The sequence below is a fragment of the Propithecus coquereli genome, unplaced genomic scaffold (genome assembly GCF_000956105.1).
Source record: "Propithecus coquereli isolate 6110/MARCELLA unplaced genomic scaffold, Pcoq_1.0 Scaffold193, whole genome shotgun sequence".
Classification (NCBI taxonomy): domain Eukaryota; kingdom Metazoa; phylum Chordata; class Mammalia; order Primates; family Indriidae; genus Propithecus; species Propithecus coquereli.
The window spans coordinates 1013102-1018706 of record NW_012144190.1 but is presented as its reverse complement, the minus strand read 5'-3'; positions in this window follow the sequence as shown (position 1 = coordinate 1018706).

The window sequence follows — 5605 nt, the reverse complement described above, 5'->3', positions numbered from 1 at the left end:
AGAAAGGTGATATGCTGTTGCTAAATATGGTTATTTTCATATATTTCCATTATTAATTATACTGAAAAAATCAGAAGTGTATTTTCTTCAAATAGACAATATTGAAAAAATTCCCACATGAAATATCTGAGACAGCATATATTAATTATGCTATAAATTATACAAGATCGAGCTTTCTGAAGAGCAGCTATTTCTTAGTAACCTTTTAAATTTTTTCTGTATTGTGCTATCATTAGTGTCAGGTCCTTAGTTCATAAATGTTCCAATTCACTAAATTGCTTAAAGCCAGAATACAAAGCCAAAGCCAGAAGCTGAGTTCACTTCCTTGTCAGGACTGAATTTTTCTTTAGTTTGATTGTAATTCTCAGTATAAGAAAATATTAGCAAAAACAGAGTCAATTAACAGAGAATTTAAATATTGATTAAATCGGAGATTGCTCCCTTGCATAATCCATTTTAGCTTTTATATAACATGCTATACAGAGACAAAATAGTAGTTACATAGGACAATTTCAGAATGCTTTGAAGATCCAAGTATTCATTCCTCGAATGTCCATGGTTACTTCACTAGTTGTCTCCTTGTATATGTGAAAAAATAAAGCATATTTTGAAACACTGTGATGAACGCCTTATAGATGATTACTGTTATACTACATAATTTGCTTTTAAAATCTTTTTTTTTCTTTTACTTTTATTTCAGCATATTATGGGGGTACAGATGTTTAGGTTACGTATGTTGCCCTTGGTCCCCCCCCAAGTCCGTGTTTCAGATATGTCCATCCTTCGGGTGGTGCGCATTGCACTCCTTGTGTATACAAATACCCGTCCCCTCCTCCCTCCTACCCCCTCCCCCCTGCCCAACATCCAATAGATGTTATTCTTATATGTGCATTTATGTGTTGATTAGTTAATACCAATTTGATGGTGAGTACAAATGGATCCCGTTCTTCTGCTCTTGTGGTGCCCCACTTTGGATAATGGGCTCAAGTTTAATCCAGGAAAGTGTAAGTGGTGCTAGATCACTGTCATTTCTTATGATTGAGTAATATTCCATTGTAAACATATACCAAATTTTGATAATCCACTCATGGATTGACGGGCACTTGGCTTGTTTCCACATTCTTGCAATAGTGAATTGTGTTGCCATAAACATTCGGGTGCAGATGTCCTTATCGTAGAATGTTTTGTGCTCTTTTGGGTAGATGCCTAATAGTGCTATTGCTGGATTGAATGGTATTTCTATTTTTAGCTCTCTGAGGTATCTCCAAATTTTTTTCCACAGAGGCTGCACTAATTTGCAGTCCCACCAGCAGTGTAGAAGTGTTCCTGTCTCTCCACATCCTCGCCAACATTTGTTGTTTTGTGTTTTTTTGATAGAGGCCAATGTCACCGGGGTTAGGTGATACCTCATTGTGGTTTTGATTTGCATTTCTCTAATGATTAGAGATGTTGAGCATTTTTTTATATGTTTGCTGGCCATTATTCTGTCTTTTAAAATCTTGTAGGTGCCATGTAATTCTTTTTCTATTGCCACAGGTTAAGAGAAAAAGGACAGAAAAGAACTTAACTTTAAATGATGCATAAAGTCCAAATGAAACTCAAATGATGTCATGATACCTACTAAAAAAAATGGTTGTTCAAATAGAGAAAATTATTGAACATTACACAAAGCATGTGAAGAATTACTGAACTCACCAAAAAACTATCCCATCCTTCAAAGTGAGGTATCACAAGAATGGAAAAACAAGCACCACATGTACTCATTATCAAATTGGTACAAACTGATGAACACTAAGGTGCTCACATGGTAGTAATATTCACTGAGTGCCAGTCAGGTGAGGCAGGGGGGTAAACTCACAACTAATGAAGACGGAATGAACTGTATGGGGGAAGGGCATGCCTCTAGCCCTTGCTTGGGTGAGGCAAAGGCATTACTTGTAACCAAAATGTTTTTACCCTCATAATATTCTCAAATAAACAATAATAATATTCTGAAATAAAAAACAAAAATATATTAAAAACTGATAGGGCAGATAGTTATTGATGATGCAGATATATAAAAGTAAGCACATTATCTCGTATTTATAGAATTCTACACACAAGAGAACATTCTTTCCAAACATACTTAGAACATTCATAATAGTTGATTATGTCCTCAGATATAAAGCAAAACATAATACGAAAACAAAAAGCCCACAGAAGAGAGACCACATTCCTTGTCATAAAAGCAATGAAATTAGATATTAGTAAAAAAGTCAATAATAAAAGCTTAAATTACACAGTGGAAAGCTAAAATAAATAAAACCACTTTAGCCTTGAGTGACCATTAGGCACAATGTTACCCATAATAGACTAAGTGAAAAGTTAAAAATATATTTTAATAGATCAAAGATCTAAAAATTAGGGGAAATTATTAAGCAATATACAAAATAAGAATACAGCTACAAAAAGGTGACCCCTAGGGCCTTCTTCCCTGGGGGCTTTTGCCGATGGTTTTAAAAAGCCCACTTTTAGTAAAATCTTCATTCACCGTCACATGTGCCTGAGTCCTGAGGCCACCGAAGGGACCTGCAAGCCCCTGGCCCGTCCCGTCCACTAACTGCAGGCAGGAGGAGGCCCGGCACGCACAGCGGGGCCACCGGGCTGCTCTGGCCAAACCCCTTGGCGCTGCCAAACGGAGGCAGGGCCAAGGGGGCAAAACGAAGACCCAAAGCAACAGGAAACAAGCAGATAAGAGAAGCGCAGCAACCAGACCCGACTCACCGTCCGGCCTCCCTTCCGGTCTGGTGGAAGACGCCGGGCCTGGGGGGGAAAACGCCAGCGCTTCCGTGCGATTGGCTGGCGAATCACTCCCTCCTCATTGGCCCAGGGGGGCGTTTGTGGAAAAGACCCAGAGACTAGCAGACAAAACGTTGACCCCACTTGGCGTGAGTCTAGCAGCCCTTTGTCCCTGCTGTCCCCCGGAGCTGTGGATAGCTCAGAGTTAGGGGTCCCAGGGCTTCTGACTGCAAGGAAGCTCTCTGGCCTCTCCAAAGTGGCTAATTTGGGGAGGGGGGATGACTGTCTTCATAATCTAAACGCTTCCTTCCTACATCCTAAGCTCCCTCAGAAACATTAGTGCGTCCTGAGCATCTTTCTATGGTCACGGTGCCCAGCCTGCGAAGGAGCCCGTGGGCTGCTCTTGTGAGCGTGTAGGACAGGTGCTGAGTTTCAGACGTGAGGTCACTGTTTCACCACGGAGCATGGTTTTCCCTCTCTGTTCCAGCTGCCTTACAATCATCGCAGCTGTCCCCAACGTTCATCAAAAACTTCAGTGGACCAGGAGTTATCTATTTATAATCACGATTTTGCTTCCTCCTTACAAGAATCCTGAGTTAAGTGGGGCTATTATGACGATGATGTGAGATTTATACACACGCACATACGGTTTGAAATATACACATAAAAAATGTAGACAACATTATGAAAAATTTCAGGAATAACTATAGTCCTAACATAAATATCTCTGGTCCAGAGCTGAGATTAAGAAAGAGACATGATAAGCAACTTTGCCTGCATAGCCCAATTGCATGCCCTTTCCACCCTTGGTGGTTGCCACTGAAGAGAATTTTATCCTACAAAGTAAATTTTATTCCCCCTGGATTTTATTTTTTGCATCGATATATGGTTCCCATAAAAGGTATGTTTACTTTTGCTCATTTTTGAATCACAGTGTATGAGTCTGTGACTTGATTCTTTCACTTGCCGTGTTTTTGAGATTTACCTTGTTAATTTATTTTAGCTGCAGTTCATTTCTGTTTACAGCCTCACAGTATTTAAGTGTATGAATAGATCACAATATAATTATACATTTTATCAGGGATAGATAGTTGGGGTATTTCTCAATTTTTGCCAATATGAATGATGCTGTTTTGAACATTTTCCTCCATCTCCCCAGTTCACAAGACTCTTGAATTACCTGAGTGGAGCTGCTGGGTCACAAAGGTACAGTTACCTCCTTTGCCTATTCACAAGTGGTTTTACCAAATTAAATTAGCGTCGGGCCTCAGTGAATATCCCCATGTCTGCCTACCCCCCATATTGTCAGATTTTTAAAATGCTCACAAAATATTGGTTGGAAAATTATTTTATTGTTGCTTTCATTTCATGACTATTAATGTAGCTGAGCATTTTTTTTCATGTTCCTGGGCCACTTGTTTCCTCTTAATTGTTTCGCTTCTATTTCTATTGGCTATTTTTCTGTTTTTATTTGCATGTAAAAGTGCTCTATGTATTCTAAAACCATAACTTGGTCAGCTATACATGATGCATATATCTTCTCCCAGTGTGTGGTTTGTATTTTTCTTTCTTTTTATAGGGGTCATTCACTGAACAGTTTTTATTTTTAATGAAATCAAATTGATCTAGGTTTACTTTATGTTTTGTAAATTTGGGGTGTTGTTTAAAAAAATCATTCCCTACCTCAACTCATAAAGATATATTGTCTTTTAAAATATGATAGAGGTTTCTGTACATTGATTTTTTAACCTGAGACTTTGCTGAATTTGTTTATCAATTCCAGTAGTCTCGTGGCAGAATGTTTGGGGTTTTCTAGGTATAAGAGCATATCATCAGAAAAGAGAGATAATTTGACCTCTTCTGCCCCCATTTGGATGCCCTTGATTTGCTTCTCTTGTCTGATTGCTCTGGATAGGACTTCCAGCACTAAGTTGAATAGAAGCGGTGATAGAGGACAACCTTGTCTGGTTCCAATTCTGAGTGGGAATGCTTTCAATTTTTCCCCATTCAGCATGATGTTGGCTGTGGGTTTGTCATATGTGGTTTGTATCATTTTTAGGCATTCTCAGTCAAACTGAGAAGCAAATAAAAGACTCAATACCCTTCAAAATAGCAACAAAGAAAATAAAGTACCTAGGAATATATTTAACTAAGGAGGTAAAAGACCTCTACAGGGAGAACTATGAAACACTGAGGAAGGAAATAGCAGAGGAAATGAACAGGTGGAAAACCATACCATGCTCGTGGGTTGGCAGAATCAACATTGTTAAAATGTCTATACTACCCAAAGTGATCTACAGATTCAATGCAATCCCTGTTAAAATACCAACATCATTTTTCACAGATACAGAAAAAAATGATTTTACGCTTCGTATGGAACCAGAGAAGACCTTGTATAGCAAAAACAATCTTAGGCAAAAAGAACAAATTGGGAGGCATCAATTTACCAGACATCAAACTATACTACAAGGTTATAGTAACTAAAATATCATGGTGCTGACACAAGAACGGGGACATAGAACAATGGAACAGATCTGAGAACCCAGATATAAAACCATTCTAATATACCCATCTAATCTTTTTTTTTTTTTTAATTTCAGGGTATTGTGAGGGTACAAACATGGTTACACTTTGTGTCTTTGCCTCACCCAAGTGCAAGTTAAAGGCATGCCCTTCCCCCCTACAGTGCTGCCCGTGTCCTTTAGTTGCAGATTTACCCCCCTCCATCCCCCTAATCCCTGGAGAGTATTATCTTTGACAAAGCACTGGGGAAAAGAATCCTTATTCAATAAATGGTACTGGAAAAACTGGATAGCCACATGTAGAA